Genomic DNA, 20839 nt, shown 5'->3' with positions numbered 1-20839 from the left:
CTAATGGCGCACCAGACAAGTGGTGCGCCACTACTATATAGCAATGGCGCACCATGTGTAGGTGCGCCATTAGTGTCCATCACACTAATGGCGCACCACACACACGGTGTGCCACTAATAACAATTTTTTTCCCAAAAGTACTAATGGTGCACCGGGGCAGAGTGCGCCATTACTAGTTTAACTAGTAATGGCGCACCACTCACCCAGTGCGCCACTACTATATTTTTTTTTGCAAAACTACTAATGGCGCACCACCAGCTGGTGCGCCATTAGTAACCTGGTTACTAATGGCGCACCACCAGCTGGTGCGCCATTAGTAACCTGGTTACTAATGGCGCACCAGCTGGTGGTGCGCCATTAGTAGTTTTGCAAAAAAAAGCATCTCTCTGCCCCTCCTCTCGCTTCCCCTTTCCTCCATCTCCCACCCTTCGCTCCCTCCCCGCAACCTCCTCGCGCAGCCGCAGCTAGGGTTCCTCGCGCCGCGCCGCCGGCCAGCAGAAGCAGGAGATGCCGCCGCCCGCCATGGCGACGCCGCAGGCACCCTCCCCTCCCACGCCGCCCCCATGGTCTTCCCCACGACCCTACCCATCCCGCTGCCGCCGCGCAGCGCGGTGCCGTCCTCCTCCACCGCCTCCCCTCGGCTGGCCGGCGAGGTCCCGGGCTCCGATTCGCGAAAAGGTATGAGCTTTCTGCCCTCCGGCGGACGCCCCAATCCCCGGCCAGTCCCCCCGTATTTCCAGCAGCGCCGCCCAGATCCGCCCCCGCCAGATCCGCCCCCGCCAGCTCCCCTTGTATGGACAGTGATCTTCTTCTCGTTCGTGATATTTTCTCATTGAGTTCTATTGGAAGCTAAATGCTGGCTGTCATCAGGTGTTTGGATAGGAAAAATGTCGCGGACAAGCAGGTGAGGTGGATGGATATCGGTGAGAAGAAATAGGAGCTCGTCCCGAACATTGAAAAGGTAATTAACGAACCATTCGGATGCCAAAGCCTTACATGCGTTGCTCCACGAGTAATTAATCTTAAATTGTTGGACGGTGCATATGATTAGTTCTTCTCACATTTGTTTGTGCGTAACCATGCCAAGCAGGTGAGGATGGCGGAGAACAACAGTCGGATACAGGAGCTGGTACCCAACGTAAAAAAGGTATTGAATGAACTGTACGTACGGGCACGGCTCTGCAAGGAATTAATCCGCCAGTAGTAAAATTGTTGGGCAGTGCATGATTAGTACTTTTCTCCGTTCATTAGGATCGCTCATCACATAGAAGAAGCATCGTTGAGCCGTGGAGGAGGACGGAGATCAGCAAGCGTGTGCGGAATCTGCAAGAGCTCGTCCCCAACATGGAGAAGGTAATTAAACAAACTGTTGGAACGCCAAAGCCATACACTGACATGGCTCTGCCAGGAATTAATCCACTGGCAGTATGAGATTGTTGGACTGTTTTACTTTCCATTTGTTTCGTGTGCGGAACTAGCAGAGTGGTGTTGAGCTAACTGGTTTACTTGACATCCCATAGCAAACCAACACGTCCGACATGTTGGATCTGGCTGTTGATTACATCAAGGAACTCCAGATGCAGATCAAGGTATGTACATGTACATATGGTGGATATACAGTAGTAAGATAACACCAGAAATGCTAATATCAACTAGATTAGCCGTGCGATCGATCGGGGGCATTATGCCTAAATCCACCGAAATCACATAAGCATGCTACTAATTTCTTTGATGAGCCCCTTTCTGTTTCTGTTGAACATTTTGAGTTTTGTTGAGCTGACCACGCACCTCGTCATGGTGCTTCCGCTTGTTGATTCACTGAAGGTCATGAAGGAAGAAGAGGCGATTTGCACGTGCTTGCCGAGCAAGCAGAACCACTCGCCGGTTGATGAAGCTCAACAGCCGGCGCAAAGCAAGCCGACGCTGGATGAAGCATCCGCGGTACCGTGTACCCCTAGCTAGTATCTTTCCTTGTTGATTCTAGGCACCGTTGGTAGTAGCACAAAAAATTTCTTTTGCGGGCTTGCTGTAAAAATGTAAGCTCCTTTGCAGTATTAGTCTCCATAGACAAATTTCTTTTGCGTGTACTATGTGTCTTCATTTGCCTTCTTTTTTAAGTTACTTTTTCTGTTTACAGAAACGGGACTTAAAGCAGACTAGAATAAAAAAAGTAATTTGTATTTATAGGCAAGTCACACCATGAGAATGAACACCTTCAAGCTTCATGGTTATCAATTATTCTTGTAGCAGCTGAAACAGATGTTACAGTTTTGCGGCAAGTTGGCATTTGAGTACTTGGAAAATATGATTTAGGTGTGAAATAAGTTAAACTTTGAGTGCAAATAAATATCAGCTCTAGTGAAACATATGATTTGTGATGCTGAATGCTCACATTTTTGATTTAACTAATGAAGATTCATTTGCAAAATGCCTCAATGTCCAAGCCAACAGTCTGCTAAAGGAAAAGAAGGTTCTTTTGTAATCATTGATGTAATTTTGTAAATATCTTGAAAATCTGTCCAGTGCTTTTATAGTCGTCGATGTAACTGAAACTGAGTTTCACCTACAATGTGAAATCTTATGGTGGTGTAATGCCAAGACAAAGTCATCTGAGAAATCAAGTTGGTGTGTTTTCTTGGCAAATGAGAAATGTAACTTCAATGCATGATGCATTTCAAAATAGTTGTGCACATGCATATAACTCTATTATTTTTTTATGTGGCTAAAGCCTAACCCTATCTTGACAAAAAATGCAGTACTACATTTGGTTTATACTTTTGTTATTCCATTTGATTTTATATGATTCCGTAGCGTAGCACGGGCATCTTACTAGTGAAGATAAAACATCTTACTAGTGTGCTCCCTTAATGGCATTTTAGGTATCTTGGGATGATTCGAGATGTTCAGGTGTATCGCACTGCATGCTACACAAGTCAGTTTTGCACGTTGCTCTAAAATGCGCTGAGTTAGATACAGCCGCCTGTCTGCGGCAATTTCTTGCTCTTGGTGCAAAGGTACTTCTTGTTTTTTTAAAATGCAGTCCTGCTTCACTTCATAGGGAGTCCTGGCCAAGTGCTCCGTCCGCGCCTCTAGAGATAATGCTGCGAGCTCGTCCTGGCCAAGACCCGTCTCCTTCTGTTGCTGTTTGGAACGACTCCATCTTCTCTTTGTTTCACTGTTTGCATACACCCCTTCTAAAGTGTTAGTTGCAGTGTGATACTAGAAATATTAGACTGACTGATTCCATATTGGAGTTATGTTTCTATTGATCAAGGGTCCATATTAAAGTTAGATTTCTTCATTTATGTTATGTCCCACCTCACAAAAGCCTTTGGAATGAGCTATATAATCACTGTATAAGTAACCTATTTATAATTACACGTGCCCCTTTAGCACTATGTTTGTTACTCATCCATTCTCCTTTAAGATGTTCTTCCAACAAATATGATCTGTACAATGGTATACAAAGTTCAAAAACTTAGAAGAAAGTGTCATGTGAGAATTTTGATAATACATAGAATAGGTCATACTACCATGGACATTTATAACTTGGTATAATTCAGTGCTTCTTTAAATAGGTATAATTAATTATTTATATATTGTGCTTTGCGTAGATTTTTGTTCCATTATTTGGTCTGTGCTACTTTCGTTTGATAATATGTTATGATTTTCTGTCATGCATCCCACGGATTTCAGGTTCTTCAGTTAACTTGATTCTTCTCTCTGCCTATTGATATTGTGTTAAATGAGAATCTATTTTTGTCGTTCCAATCGGTACTACTATTGATTTATGTACTGTTATCTTTACCAATATGATACTTTCTAGGTTTCTTGGACTATGGTTTATTAGGAACTGTGATGCATGGGGTTATTTTTGAGTTCCACTCATTGTTTCAAAAATCATTCCTCCCCCTTGTAAATTCTAATCCCATGGTCTTCTGAAATCCATTCATTGTTTCAAAAATCAGGTGCCTTTGTTGTATACATGGAGCCCTGGCATGCTGATATTTTTGAGTTCCTTGATCTGAGGAAGAACCATGGAAAGGTAAAATGTTAGCCTAGCATTATCTAATTACTGTTTTTGTTTTGCAACTGAAGTACATAACCATTCAAATCTTATGTGCTTTCTATGACATTCAGATTTACCTCATACATTTAAAGTGCACCCTGTCCTACAGATGCCTCTGCAAGTCTTAGTTTGCTGCAATTTATGCCCATACAAGAGAATAGTTGATATTAACATACTATTTATGTAGTACATTTTTGCATAATATGGAGGCTTTTAAATAATTATCTGCTTACTGTGACCCAAACCTATGCACTTTGTTTGTGATGTGTGTTTCTGTCATATACCATCTCTAGAAGGTGTTCTGATGAATGCCAATTTAACAGGAGGAGAACCGTGTGAGGGATCTTTTCTTTGCTCTCTGGGTTCCTGATCTATTCATGCAAAGAGTAAAAAATAATGAGGATCGGTCCCTGTTTTGTCCTAATGAAGCTCCGGGGTCGGCTGATTGTTGGGGTGAGAAGTTTGAAGAATTGTACAAGAAATATGAGAAAGCAGTAAGTTCAAAACTCTACCCATATACAGCGAGTTAGAAAGGAACACGCTTCAGTAATCCACTTTCTAGTTTCACGGCAAAGCGAAAAAGGTCATTCCAGCATAGACCCTCTGGTTTGACATTTTGAAGGCACGGATAGAAACTAGTACACCTTATATGCTCTATCTTATTGTTATGGATTCAAGGCTACTTAAGGCATGGGGTCATTAACCAGCACACAAGGCAGCATGACGGCAGCTCTCTTAAAAATAGATTAGTTAGGATTGCATCCCAAAGATATATAATTGATCAACTCTCTCAAAATGTAAGATGTTTTTTGACATCGAGATTAATTAAGCAAGAAAACATGAGGGATACCATCCACTTTTCATACTCCCGTCCAGAGCACGGGCCCATCTTTCTCTCCGCAAACCTAGATTTGGGTTGTATCGCTGTGTATTATATTTGCTATGGAGCTATGTATGTATGGATGCTATGGAACTATATGTATATATGGATGCTATGGAATTTTGGATGTATGGATGCTATGGAATTTTGATATATGGATCATGAAATTTGTTATGCAACTTTGCATATATGTTATGTGTTGTGGATCAGTAAAACTATTGGGCACATATTATGTATTATATATATATGTTATGTGCTGTTGAATTTGTGGTTTTGAAACAAAACATATATATGCTAGAATACCATATACTAATGGAGCACCATGGGCTATACTAATGGCACACCTGGGAGGCATACTAATGGCGCACCTGGGAGGCATACTAATGGCTTACCTCGGAGGCATACTAATGGCGCTCCTCGGAGGCATACTAATGGCGCACCTCGGAGGCATAGTAATGGCGCACCTGAGAGGCATACTAATGGCGCACCTGGGAGGCATACTAATGGCGCACCTGAGAGGCATACTAATGGCGCACCTGGGAGGCATACTAATGGCGCACCGTGAGCAATACTAATAGCGCATTGCCTGGTGCGCCATTAGTATACCAGATACTAATGGCGCACTTGTGGTGCGCCATTAGTAAAAAATCTAATGGCGTGATGCTAGTGGCGCACCTATAGTGCGCCATTAGTAGCCAAAATAGGTGCGCCATTAGCAGGCCTTTTCCTAGTAGTGCTACCTTTTGAAATTATGTGTGATGCTAGTGATTATGCTGTTGGTGTTGTTCTAGGACAAAGAGTTGATAAGAAATTAAATGTTATTCATTATGCTAGTAAAACTCTAGAAAGTGCCCAAAGAAACTATGCTACTATTGAAAAAGATTTTTTAGGAGTTGTGTTTGCATGTGATAAGTTCAGATCTTATATTGTTGATTCCAAAGTTACTATTCACACTGATCATGCTGCTATTAAATATCTCATGGAAAAGAAAGATGCTAAACCTAGACTTATTAGATGGGTTCCCTTGCTACAAGAATTTGATTTGCATATTGTTGATAGGAAGGGTGCAGAGAAACCCGTAGCAGATAACTTGTCTAGGTTAGAGAATGTTCTTGATGACACACAACCTATTGATGATGGCTTTCATAATGAACAATTGAATGTCATCAATGCTTCACGTAGTACACCATGGTATGCTAATTATGCTAATTATATTGTTGCTAAATATATACCACCCAGTTTCACATACCAACAAAAGAAAAAGTTCGTTTATGATTTGAGACATTACTTTTGGGATGATCCTCACCTTTATAAAGAAGGAGTAGATGGTGTTATTAGACGTTGTGTACATGAGCATGAACAGGGACAGATCTTACAGAAGTGTCACTCCGAGGCTTACAGGGGACACCATGCGGGAGATAGAACTGCACACAAGGTATTGCAATCCGGTTTTTATTGGCCTACTCTCTTCAAGGACGCTCGTAAGTTTGTCTTGTCTTGTGATGAATGTCAAATAATAGGTAATATCAGTAAACGTTAGAAAATGCCTATGAATTATTCACTTGTTATTGAACCATTTGATGTTTGGGGTTTTGATTACATGGGACCTTTTCCAAAATCCAACGGGTATACTCATATTTTAGTTGTTGTTGATTACGTTACTAAGTGGGTAGAAGCTATTCCAACTAGTAGTGCTGATCATAACACCTCTATTAATATGCTTAAAGAAGTCATTTTTCCCAGATTTGGAGTCCCTAGATATTTAATGAATGATGGTGGTTCACATTTTATTCATGGTGCTTTCCGTAAAATGCTTGCTAAATATGATGTGAATCATAGAATCGCATCTCCTTATCATCCTCAGTCTAGTGGACAAGTAGAGTTAAGTAATAGAGAAATTAAATTAATTCTGCAAAATACTGTTAATAGGTCTAGAAAGAATTGGTCTAAGAAACTTGATGATGCACTGTGGGCTTATAGAACTGCTTATAAGAATCCCATGGGCATGTCTCCGTATAAAATGGTTTATGGTAAAGCATGTCATTTACCTCTTGAGCTACAGCATAAGGCTTATTGGGCAATCAAAGAGCTCAACTTTGATTTCAAACTTGCTGGTGAGAAGATGTTATTTGATATTATCTCACTTGATGAATGGAGAACTCGGGCATATGAAAATGCCAAGTTGTTTAAAGAAAAACTTAAGAGGTGGCATGATAAAAGGATACAAAAACGTGAGTTCAATGTAGGTGATTATGTCTTGCTATATGATTCTCGTTTAAGATTTTTTGCAGGCAAGCTTCTCTCTAAATGGGAAGGTCCTAACATTGTTGAAGAAGTATATCGTTCCGGTGCCATAAAAATCAACAATGCGGAAGGTAATTTTCCGAGAGTTGTAAATGGGCAAAGAATCAAGCATTATATCTCACGTACTCCCATAAATGTTGAAAGCAATATTATTAATACCATAACTCCGGAGGAGTACATAAGGGATATTTACCAACTTGTTTCAGACTCCAAAAACGAAGAGGTATGTGATTCGGTAAGTAAACCGACTCTAAAACTTATCATGAAAGTTTTGGTGATTATTTCTGACTGGACAGTACCATATATTGCATACATTTTAAGGCGAGAGTTGTCAGAAGACGAAGATGAAGCCCGACAATTTGTCCGCGGGTCAAAGGCCTTCATAGTAATGGGTGATCAACTTTATAGAGAAAGTGTGACCTGCGTAGCTCAACGATGTATCTCCCCTGAGGAGGGCCAACTGATCCTGGAAGAAATCCACTCGGGGACGTGTGGTCATCATGCGTCCTCTCGGACCATTGTTTCCAAAGCATACCGATCTGGATTCTTCTGGCCTCACGCTAATGAAATGGCCAAACACCTCATCGACTGTTGGGAAGGCTGTCAGTTCTAGTCCAACTTGTCTCACAAACCTGTATCAGCCCTCAAGACGATTCCTCTCATTTGGCCGTTTGCTGTCTGGGGTTTGGACATGGTCGGACCTTTCCGTACAGGTTAGAGTGGTTTCACACACTTGCTCGTTGCAGTCGACAAGTTCACCAAATGGATTGATGCCAAGCCAATCAAGAAGCTGGATGCCCGCACTACCATCAAGTTTGTGAAGGAAATTATATTCCGGTATGGAGTCCCGCATAGCATCATCACAGACAATGGGTCAAACTTCGACTCGGACGAATTCATACGTTTTTGTACTAACCAAGGGACCCAAGTGGATTATGCATCCGTTGCTCATCCGCAAACCAACGGTCGAGCGCAGCGAGCAAATGGTCTGATCTTACAAGGATTAAAGCCTCGACTCATGCGAGACCTTGAGTATGCTGCAGGAGCTTGGATAACTGAGCTACCCTCTGTCCTCTGGGGTTTGAGGACAACACTGAACCGGTCGACAGGGCGAACTCCGTTCTTCTTGGTCTATGGAGCTGAAGTTGTTCTACCGAGTGACTTGATTCACAGTTCCCCCCGAGTGGATCTAGTCAGAAGCTGAGGCCAAACAACCACGTCAAGATGGAGTAGATCTTCTGGAGGAGGAATGCGAGATGGCGCTGGTTCGATCCACGGTTTATCAATAGGACTTGCGGCATTTTCATTCAAGGCATGTAAGGAGTCGGGCATTCCATCAAGGTGATCTGGTGCTCCAAGTGGATCAACAACGGCCTCATAAGTTAGCTCCTACTTGGGAAGGACCCTTCATCATTACAAAGGTGTTAAACAATGGAGCTTACCGATTCTACAATCTTCAGAAGAGGACAGACGAACCACGTGCATGGAATGCGGATTTACTGAAGCGTTTTTATGCTTGATTACCGGTCTATTCGATGTAACAGACAAAGTTTGCTGAATAAAGTTGCTTGTCCACATCATAACTTCCTCAGTTTTAGTCGATTCCAGTCGAGTGGCTACGTGCCCAAAAAATGTACTCTGAGTGGAGAGCGATCCTCACACTCGGGGGCTTTGCTGCGAACGAGAATCGCCTAAGTTAACTAACTCTTCCAAGTGGATAAAAACTATCCACTCGGACGCTTAGCTGCGAACCAGTCTTCGCCTAAGTACGAAATGTACTCCGAGTGGAGAGCAATCCACACACTCGGGGGCTTAGCTGCGAACAAGATTCGCCTAAGTTAACAAACTCTTCCGAGTGGAAAAAAACTATCCACTCAGACGCTTAGCTGCTTACCAGTCTTCGCCCAAGTACGAGATGTACTCCGAGTGGAGAGCGATCGTCACACTCGGGGGCTTAGCTGCGAATGAGATTCTCCTAAGTTAACAAACTCTTCCGAGTGGATAAAAACTATCTACTCGGACGCTTAGCTGCGAACCATTCCTCGCCTAAGTACGAGATGTACTCCGAGTGGAGAGCAATCCTCACACTCGGGGGCTTAGCTGCGAACGTGATTCGCCTAAGTTAACAAACTCTTCTGAGTGGATAAAAACTATCCACTGAGATGCTTAGTTGCGAACCAATCTTTGCCTAAGTACGAAATGTACTCCGAGTGGAGAGCGATCCACACACTCGGTGGCTTAGCTGCGAACAAGATTCAGCTAAGTTAACAAACTCTTCCGAGTGGATAAAAACTATCCACTAGGACGCTTAGCTGAGAACCAATCTTCAGCTAAATACGAAATATACTCCGAGTGGAGAGCGATCCTCACACTCGGGGGGCTTAGATGCGAACAAGATTCGACTAAGTTAGCAAACTCTTCCGAGTGGATAAAAACTATCCATTCGGACGCTTAGCTACGAACCAGTCTTCACCTAAGTATGAAACGTACTCCGAGTGGAGAGCGATCCTCACACTCAGGGGGCTTAGTTGCGAACAAGATTCGCCTAAGTTAACAAACTCTTTCGAGTGGATAAAAACTATCCACCCGGACGCTTAGCTGCGAACCAGTCTTCGCCTAAGTTTGAAACGTACTCCGAGTGGAGAGTGATCCTCACACTCGGGGGCTTAGCTGCGAAAAAGATTCGCCTAAGTTAACAAACATTCCCAAATGGATAAAAACTATCCACTCGGATGCTTAGCTGTGAACCAGTCTTCGCCTAAGTACGAAACGTACTCCGAGTGAAGAGCAACTCTTACACTCGGGGGCTTAGCTGGACATGATTAACCTAAGTAAAAAAAATTGTTCCGAATGAATAGCAATCTATTCACTCGAAAGAAATCAAGCAAATCTTGCAAATATCAAACGCAGATAGATTGAAAAGATCTCAACACGGATCAAAGTTATCCTACGGCCATAAAGTACTCGGGATCAGCGCCTGAACGAAGTTTAAGCGATACATCGACCACTCGGCATACCGAGGCAAATTTAAAAGATTTTTTGGAATAATAACAGTTTTTCTCTTCAAGGATCTCCGGGACTTGCTGGCTCGACAAAGGTATCACGATCGATTCCATATGAGCGATGCGAGTTGCGGCACTGATGAAAGTCTGCATAAAATCTTCGAACTGGAGTTTCTTGGTATTGGCTACTTGGAGTGTCTTCAGTTTCTCCTGCCTTGCCTTCTTACAGTGGACCCTGACGAGAGAAAGAGTGACATCAGCTCCACTCCTGCAAAGTTCAACGGTAGCAGAGTCAGTCGGACGAATACAAAGTCACTCAACAAAGACATAAATACAATCAGAAAAGAGGCAACATACCAGCTTTCACGGGTGCGTCTCGTCTAGATCCCATGGGGTTGTCGCAAGGACCAGCGACGCTTATGATCCACTGGCTTACCGTCTCCTCATCGATTTCCTATGGGTGCGATCGAGTGGACTCTTCGACCAAGTGGCTGGATGTGCCGACTGAGAAATGTATCCAGCAGGTCCAAACCAGTCAGCCCTTTTCTGACCAAGTTGATCACTTCCCCCGCCAACATCTCCACTTCTGCCTTTTCATCCTTGAATACGGTCAATATCCTAGGGGAGTCGGACAATCTAATTTAATGTGGGGAAGGCCAGTCAACATGTTTGGCGAAGCAATATCATTGCAGTAGAACCATGATGCATGCCAATTCCTAACCGATTTAGGGAGAGTCATGGAGGATAGGTACTCCCATTCCTCTTCTGAACTCCCAGGCCACCGCATGTCGTGGGTATAAGCCTGACGGTAGATGTGTTGGGTACGAAAGTAGAGGGCAGAGTCCTAGCTACAGTGTCGTGGTTTTGTCACGGCAGATGTCCTCGTGAAAGGACTTAGTGAAGTATCCATCGCACCTTGGTGGCGACTCAAAGGGGGTGAGCGAAAGCGAGACTCAGATTTACCCAGGTTCGGTCCCACGTGTGGAGGTAAAAGCCTACGTCCTTCTTTGTGTATATTGATGGTGGATTCAATTACAAGGAGGGTGTAACTCATCTTACCTAGCTCTCGATGATTTCTAACTTGATCTATCTACCCTAGAGACTCACCTTTATATACAGGTCGAGGCCCTAGGGTTTACAAAGTCCTGGCCATGTTACAAATCGTGGCCTTCCATATCTCTAAGTCACCGTGTTTGCCAAGCCAAAGAGACTCCTCGGCGACTTATCTTCTTCATCAATCTTGAACTGCCCTCTGGCTCATGGACCCTGGCGGCCTTCTGGCAAAGATCTCTTAACACGTCCCAGGCCTGGGCCAAGACTTATATTGACCATGTCTGTATGAGTCGCCGCTTTCCTGACCCGGCCCAATAGGGCGGGTCATACCACAGGTAATATCCCCAACACTAGGCCCTAGTTTGACTTGAATTTATTCATGCCAACAAATCTTCGCTCTTACCCTTGGCGACTCATCTCATTCCCGTCTTTCCTTCACTGAATGACAAGCCGCCAACTTCCTAAATTCGCTTGAGTCGCCATGTCATCTGTTCGACGTCACCTTCCCCATTATTCCAGGAATTCTGATGATGTCATCTCCCAACGGATCCTTTTTTGTCCTTATCTTGTCATCCCAAAAATTTAGGCGCCATCATCTCCAGGTTTCAATCCGTTGCCTCGATTCCCGCGCCTGCCGTTTTCTCCCTGTCTTGCCTCGGGTCCTTAAATAGCCGCGGGGAAGTGGGAAGGCAACGCCACCTACCCCCACTTCCTTCTTCGAGACGCATCATCTTCTCCAGCCACATCTCGACCACCTCGTCACCGCTGAAGCCTCGTCGCGGGTCATCGCCGTCCAGTCGCTTCTCGAACCAGTCAAGGGCGCGGTCACCGTCACGGGACTTCCCCGATCCTCGCCCGGCATCTTCTTCCTTCAGGTAAACCCCCTTTTCCTCGTTAGGAGTAGATCTGAATCCCTGTATTTCCTAGGTCAGCACTCGAACTCCATGAACTCTGCAGTTTCTTGCTTTTATCCCATCTTGATATAGCATCGTAGACCCATATATGAGACGATGATCATGGTAGTTTTCGTCATTTCCTACATCAATCTGTTGCTCCTCCATCACTCATGGATCTACGCACCATTTTTCATAGTATCGCCCTGCGGCATTTGATGCTTCAGTCACTATTATTTTCTTCATTGAAAACGCACGTAGATCCGTAGATTATCGCTTGTCTTTAGAAACATGTTTATCCTCTAGTCGAGAATATCCCTAAGGAGAAACCCTTTTAGAACCGTAACCCTTCTCCTTTTGCCATGGCGAGTTAGAATATCCTGGTAGATACATCGTTTATTATCTAGCTGGCGAGTTGTAATATCCCAGTAGATACATCGTTGATTATCTAGCTGGCGAGTTGTAATATCCAAGTAGATACACATAGATCATTTTGGCTAGCGAGTCGCTATTTTGTAGTTCCTGACAACCCGCCCTGCTCTTTCCTTTTGTAGTTATGGGTACTATCTCGAAATGCAACTGGCTGCCAACAGGAGTCAATGATGCTTATCTTGACAATTTCGTAAAAGCGGGTAATCTAGATACCAAGGAAGTTATTGGGTGGCGAACTGCCTTCGGGGAAACAATTCCCCAACCCGCTGAAGGAGAGGTAGTCGTGTTTGCTGATCACTTGGAGCGAGGCTTCAAGCCGCCCGGCTCAAAGTTTTTTCGAGACGCGCTGCATTTCTTCCAACTTCATCCTCATGATCTGGGACCAAACTCCATCAGCAATCTTTGCGAGTTTCAAGTTTTCTGTGAAGCTTATCTGCAAATCGAGCCCACCGTGCTACTGTTTCGAAAAAAATTATATCTGAACCACCAAACAAAATTTTCCCATGGACCTAGCTTAGAACTGGGGGGAGTCAATATTCAGCGGCGTCGTGAATGCGGGTTTCCGGCAGTCAGTTTACACAATCACCCCAAAGGATGGGCAAAGTCTTGGTTCTACTACCGTGACACTTCTCCTCCCAACGAGAATCCTCTGTCGGGCTTCAGGGATGATCGCCTACCCATGGACTTCGAGTTGCCTAAAAAGTTGACTGAAGAAGAGGAAGCCACCTTCGTTCCTATCTTTGGAAAGCTGAGGGCTCTTACCACCAACGGTCTTACCGGCATCGATTTGACCCGCCGTTGGGTAGAATGGAGGTTCTGCCCTTAAGCCGCCGGAATGGTTTGATGTGTCAGTATGATGGCGACTTAAACGATCCCCAATGCTATTTCAATGTGAGGCTCTGAGAAGAAGACATTGTCAATATCATAAAGACGCTATGTGGTGAGCCTATTGAAAATTGCTCCCAAATTGGGCTCAAACCTTTCTGCGTCACCAACCCGGCTCCAGAGGTAAATAACCCGGCTCCAAAACGTACCTCTTTCACATAATCATATTTATTTCTAGTCTTGAACTTTTCATCATGTTTAATTAGAGGGACTCGGCGTTCTGGACCCGGAGAACCAAATCCATCATGAAGAAGACAACCAAACCTCCCTCCAAGACAAAGAAGAAGATGAAGAGCAAAGGCAAAGTTGCAGCAAAAGAGTCATCTGTCGTCGGTGAGTCTCGTGCTGTTCAGGAGCAGTCAGAGGTAAAAATCCTTGTCTTTATTGCTTCATTTTGACTTGTACTTATGCTTTACTGCCTGTCGTTTATAGGATGATGACTATGAGAGCCAGGATGAAGATGTCGAGGTAATTTCTGTTTCTTCCGACTCAACTTCTTCCCCCCCCCCCAAGTCGTCATGCGAATATGTAAGAAAGCTCCCATGTCTCACCCGGATGCTCATCTGGACCCCAATTACCTTTTGAACAAGGCGAGTTACACACCTAAACGCCATACTCGAAGCCATTCCAGAGACCTAGTGTCTGGCTTACGTGAAAGATCCACTGGTCGAAAACGACAAAGCGAGGTATGTTGTCGTGAACATCTTTTCCTTCCTGTGTAAAATATTCTCGCAATTTATTCAATCCTTGAATTCTCGTTCAACAGGTTTCACCTCCTTCGTCCGGCGACTCTGCAATGTCGACTCTCCCCCCGATGGTTCGTGTTCAGTGGTAGGTTTCTCTCCTAGTATGTTCTTTTAATCATCAATGTCTTCTGTTCCAACATTGGTACCTTCGTTTCTCGAAGCACAAGCAAAGAAGAGGAAGACAGGGGACTCATCTTCAGCCCCCAAAGTGGCTGAAATGTCTGGTAAGGGCGGCTCCATCCCAGAGGCTTCAGAAGATCCGGCTGAACTCCAGGGCGATATGTCTGATGATATTCGTGATACCCGGGTTGAGCCTTCAAGCCCTCAAAAGGAGGTGATTGAAAATGTTGACCCGCCCAGTCCAGCTAAGGTGCCTGAAGATCCAGACGCAGTCATTGTTATTGGTACTGGTTACTCTAAGCCTGTAACTGCGGTATTAACCAGACATGCGCCAAAAGATGCCCAAACATTTGCAGAGAAGGATATCACCAAGCTGAAGCTTCCCCATTATGAAAAATTGGAATTTGAAGAGTTATATTCCGGTTTTGTGAGCCACCTGGAAGCAAGCCGTGAGATGGAGAAGAACCTGGCCAACTTAATGCGAGTCAAACATGAGGTGTCACATTTTTATTTTTGTGACTACATCCTCCCATTAGCCCTACGAAAGGGCGGGTCATCCATGATGAATCGTACTTTTGCATCATTCTTCAACCTGTAGCCCCAAGGGTCGGGTCATCTTTTGAAAGATGAGCCGTGTTTTTGAATATAAAATTGCTTCAACCTGTAGCCCCCAAGGGACAGGTTATCTTTTGAAAGATGAGCCGGGTCTTTTCATTATAGAATTTCTTCAACCTGTAGCCCCCAAGGGCCGGGTCATCTTTTGAAAGATGAGCCGGGTCTTTTGAATATAGAATTTCTTCCTTCAACCTGTAGCCCCCAAGAGCCGGGTCATCTTTTTAAAGATGAGCCGGGTGTGTTGAATATAGAATTTCTTCAACATGTAGCCCCCAAGGGCCGGGTCATCTTTTGAAAGATGAGTCGGGTCTGTTGAATATAGAATTTCTTTAACCTGTAGTGTAATGCCCCAGATGTAACATTGCCATATTTGGAAACCTTGCCATGTTTGGATCCATGATGTCATGCTAGGGTGTTATCATTTCATGTGATCATGTGGATTACTTTCATGTCTTCTCTCATGCATCATTTGATTCAATGCATCATGTCTTCCCATTGTGTGGTGTTGTTGTTGGTGGTGTTGGTGTGATGAGTGCATGTGTTATGTGATGATGATGTGGTGTTTGCAAGCTTGAGTTTGAAACCATGTTAGTTTCAAACTAGATTTAAAAGGCCCTTCCTCTCTATTCTTTTGAGCTCAAATTTACTTGCTCCAAACCTGACTTTAAAATGTAGATCTTTTAGTGCATATTCTTGTGCGTTTAGGAATGTGACAGGGGTTTCCAAATCTTTATTTAATTGTGGTTTAGACTTCAAAACATATTTAGTTAAATCTGTTTTGTAATTATTTTAGTGCTCCAAAAATCTCCTTTTCATTTTATTTAAATGAGGCATAATTTCCTTATGTCCAGGGTCATTTTATTTTTATTTTTTGGGACCCTACAGATCCTTAGGCGATTTAATTAGGCTGAGGTTTGTTTTAAAATAGGAAAACCCTTCTGATTTCTTTTCTGTTTAAGTGGCGGCAAAGGGTGGGCTTCCTCCTTCCCATCGGCCCATCTCCTCTCTGTCAGCGTTAGCGCGGCCCAACCGGTGAACCTTCTTCCTCCACACTGTCGTCACCACTGTACGAATGCTTCCCCACCACCGATCCATCCTCCCCTTGATCATGCGGCTCCAATGCGCCTCTCGAGGTGATATAAGATGCTCGCCATCCTCTCCAACCCTAGGTCGACCCATTCCCCCCTTTTCCTGCCCCTCGTGTCGTCAGGAAGGCCCCTCACGACACCGACGCCATGAGAGGCCTTCGGTGAGCTCGAGCAGCAGCAGATCGTGAAGTCCCTTCAGCCCTTCGACAGCACCAGGAGGACGCGGTGTCTCCGGAGGTGCCATTCCCGCAGCAAGCAGCCCCTTCTTCCTCGACATCCACGACGACCTTCTTCCTCCTCTGTTCCGACGAGATCAACTGCAGCCTCTTCTTCCTCTTCGTCGTCTTCTTCCTCCACGTCGAGCCCGTCCTCCTCCACGTGTAGGCTGAGCTAGCCCCCGATCTCCTCCCGTTCCCTGATAGTAGATCCCCTCCTAGAACCAGAGCAGCGCCGCCGTCGTGCTCCTCTGTTGCGTAGCCGTCGTGTCGTAGGAACGCCACAGTAGTGCACCTCTCAGTGTGCTTAGGAGGAAAATGGGTCCCTTTCGAACCCCTCTTCCTCCCTGCCAGCTCGCTCCGCCCAATTTGGTCCGTAGCGTCGGCGGTGATCTTCCCCTGTTTCGGTCGCCGTTGATTGTAGGAGTAGCAGAGGGGGGTTACTCAAGAGAGTTATCTCCCCCTCTGTGTTAAGTGCCGCGTGTGTAGCCGAGTGGTAGCAGTGGTGTTTTGGCGCGAGTGGTCGTGGGTTCAATACCCCAAGGCGCCCCTTTTTAATTTCGGTTTTTCATAGAACAGTAGCTCGAGAGGGAAGCATTTCCTGATCCCCTTCCCCTTTCTGTCGAACGTCGAGTGCTAGTGTAGTGGTGTGTGCGGTGTGGTACTAACAGGGAGACCTGGGTTCGATCCCACGGTCCTCCTCTTGATTTTTTGTTGTTGTTCCTTTTAGTTTTCTTTTTCTTTTCTTTTGTTTTACTTTTGCAGCAAGATTGCTTATGTTAGAATTTAATACCAGGGTAGATCTTCTCCCTGATGTGCTTAGTTACATGCATGTATGAATATATATGGTGTGCATGTGTATAGGGTGGGCATACATGTAGTTGTCTATAGGTGTGTGGGTGTGCACATGTGGTGCATGTGTGTGTGCGTGACACACACACATGGGCAAGGTGTCATGGTTGCCTTAGCACCAGGGGTGTATCTTTAAACACCTAGGTATGTGTAGGTGTGTGTAGTTGATCTAGCATGTGTAGGTGCATAGTTAGTGCTTGCATGTATGTAGTTGTGTGGTTGGTGCTTAGGCACATGAGCATGAGGGCTAACCCCTCATGGTCACTATTAGGATTGTGTGATGTGGATGCAAGTGTAGGTGATGAGATAGTGAACATCACATGTGATAATGCACTATTTGGCCTTATGGATTTCTATGTAGTTTTTCGATTTAACTTTGTGCCCACATGTTATATGCAAGTACCCAAGTATTATTTATGTTTTTGGGGAAGAAAGTTCCCAGGAATCCATTGGTGGAATCAGATTTCACTTTGGAGCACTTCCTGGAAATGCATATTTTTGTCTTGATGCCATGTTTAGGTCCTTATATTAAGTGGTGTGTTGAGCCTATTAGGATGATTCCTTGATGTGGCAGTAGTGGGTGAACCCCTCTACAACATGGTAGTTTTGTTTTGCTCATAGGAGTTTGTATGCATCTAATGTGAGCTGTCAAAGTTGACACTTGGTTGAAGATTACAGATTTGTGAAAACCCTGTGATTTTCACTAAGTCTGGGAATCTGATGATATTTTCTTCCCTTGTTGATTTGGTTGCAAAAGCTCATGTGCTGGGAATCAGCCCAGGCAATCAACTAAAGAGTTGGAGCTTTTGTGTTTGTCTTTCTCCCTGTAAAATATCATGCTCATAGGCTTCCTGTAGATATTGTTTTGGAGGCTGCCAAAATTCTTCACAACATAAGCAGCTAGTGAAAATCTGTGATTTTCACTAGGTCCCAGAATCTGTTATTTTGTTCCAAGTTAGTGGCTGTTTATCTGCTCTTGGGAAACTCCTTTGCAGCAACTCCTTGTTCTATCTTGTAGATATGTTGGATGTCTTATGCCTCATATCTTGTTTGGCCTTGTAGGTGGTTGTTGTGACCTTAATTTGTTGTAGTCAAAGTACCATGGTGCTGTTTAGGACAGATTGCATGTTTTACTTGTTTTGAAACTTGTGTGAGCATAGTTGATGGTGTGGTGTGCTCCTTTGCACCACCCCACTTATATTTGTTTGTTTGATCATGTGGCAACCTGGGAACACCAGAAGAGTGCCATTGGAGTGTGCTTGTGGTGGATTTGAACCATAGGACTTCATATCTTGTTTCGTAGTTTCCGGTTGATCCATAGCTCTGTTCTCTACGTTCTTTATATGCTTTTGCATCATTTTCTCGTGATGCACCTGTTCATGCCATCATCATGCATGTCAAGATAGCTTAGTGTGAAGTTATTTCCAGGAGTTTATCTTCTCTTCTCATGCATATGCAAGTGACTAGAATAGTGATGCATGCTTCATTCTCATCTCATGCATCATGTTGTATGTTGCATCATGTTGTGTTGGTGTTCATTGGCTGTTATTTTTATCTTGAGTAGCACCGGGATCAGAGAGCGAGTTCGTGGATTCTGGAGAGTACGTGCAGGACGATCAAGAATAGTTCCAAGCTGAAGAAATCATAGGCAAGATGACCATGACCTTGATACCGTATCTAGCTTTGTTATGCTTAGAAACATGTTTCCTTCGATACATGCCCGTATCCTACCACTTGATATATTTGCCTCCCGGTATTGCCATGAACCACAAACACCTTCCCCTCCTAGCTAATGTTGTTTGGCTAAGTAGGCTTGCTCAGCTTCTAATGATTAGCCTTGCTAGTTGCAGGTGCAAGATGTCTCATGTGATAACATGAGTATTTTGATATTATTATGATTAAACTGTTATTTAATTAATGCACCTATATACTTGGTAAATAACGGAAGGCCTAGCCTTTTCCCGGGTGTTTTGTTCCGTTATTGCCGCCTTAGTTTCGGCTACCAGTGTTTGTTTCCATAACTGATCGCTCCTAACATGTTCGGGGTTGTTATGTGGACCCCCTTGATAAATCGTGTATTGTTAAGACTTGTCCGGCAGGACCCAACATTGGTTTTAATTTGCTAATCACCTAATAATTATTTGCATAGGGAATAGCTACCCCGAGGATATAATCAACAACCCGAGCCAGTGCTCCTCATGGGTGTTGGTCCAAACCAGAGCACTGTGCGGGGCCAACTCAGGGCAACTTGAGTGATTTCTATCAGGGCACTGTACGTGTCGCTCATCCGTCGTGTCCTGAGACTGAGATACGTGGCTCTTATCGGGGTCGTCGACACGACGGGAGGTCCTGCTAGATTTGTCTTACCTTAGCGATATATCTTGCGTATAGGAATCCCGGTGAAACTTTGGGTCTCCTCAAAGTTGAGGTTTTCCTCTAAGGAATCCGACGAGATCACGAGATTCGTGATAGAGGATTACTTTGCGGCCTGTGGCAATTTGTGATGGACTAGTTGGAGCACCCCTGCAGGGTATAAATCTTTCGGAAAGCCGTGCCCGTGGTTATGTGGCAACATGGATAATTTGTTAACATCCGGTTCTAGATAACTTGAACTAACTCTAATAAAACTGCCAATTGTGTGTGTAACCGTGACTGTCTCCTTCGAGGACCTCTCTTCGATCGGGAACATGGTGGGGTTATGTTTGACGTAAGTAGGTGTCCAGGATCACTTAGTGATCACCTAGACCTCGACCGTTCGCATAGACCACCATATCAATAACTCTGATCTTCGTAAGTTAGCCACCATATATGCTTAGGATGCTGCAACCTATACACTGAACCTTCCTCACCTAATAACTTGACTAGTTTCGGTACCAAGGTCATCCGATTGCTGAGTCCCCGTGGCTCATAGTTTACTACAACACCCCAATAGGTACAGGTACGCTCGATGCAGGAGATCCAGATGGCACGCAGCTAGCGTGGCAGTTCGATGAGGAGAATGACCGTCTGTACGTGAACTACCCAGAGGACTGAGGCCGTGGTCGTGATCGTGGGCCAGCATGCGGGATATCATAGTCTTTTCCTTGTTTCATGTAGCCCGTAGCGGGACTATCTTGTCTGAATAATTGTGTGGATGTAACCCTGATATTAAACTATGTGAGATGGCAAATGTATGCCCTATTTGTCAATCTTTGATTATGTATTCGCTATGATTATCTCGCTTGTGTAACGCTTAGATGCGCCTCTTTCCCTTTTGGGGCATCGCCCCCAAAATAGGAAAGGGTCGCATCTTAGTCGTTACAAGTTGGTAATCAGAGCCTTATGACCATAGGAGCCTTTGTGTGATCGAACTTGGCCGAGTCGAGTCTAGTAAAATGTTTTGGGTCTTAGTTATATCGGAGAGTAGGTTTCTTTTTTCTCCTCTTCTATGCTCTGGTGAGGTTCTCGACTTAGGAAATCTTAATTCTACTCCTCTTCTCGCTCAAAAAAAAATTTAGGATCACGCGGGTATTTTGAAATCTATATGATATCGATGTGACGGAGTTCTATCTTGGTGCCTCCTGTCTGACTTGATTTCTTCCGGGGAGTTGAGCTCCAGGGGATTTTTGTGCACATCGCCATCATTCAGATTTCTTAGTATCTCAGAACGAAGGATGTTCGTAATTGCTTCAATACTAGTAGTGG

General features: G+C 44.4%; 1 pseudogene; it reads left to right on the top strand.

Annotated features, from left to right (window-relative positions):
- Positions 1–361: 361 nt before the first annotated feature.
- On the top strand, positions 362–1963 carry LOC123428204 (annotated as a pseudogene).
- The last annotated feature ends 18876 nt before the right edge of the window (positions 1964–20839 follow it).

This window comes from Hordeum vulgare, chromosome 2H (assembly GCF_904849725.1).
Source record: "Hordeum vulgare subsp. vulgare chromosome 2H, MorexV3_pseudomolecules_assembly, whole genome shotgun sequence".
Classification (NCBI taxonomy): Eukaryota; Viridiplantae; Streptophyta; class Magnoliopsida; order Poales; family Poaceae; genus Hordeum; species Hordeum vulgare.
This window is presented reverse-complemented; position numbering and strand designations above follow the sequence as displayed.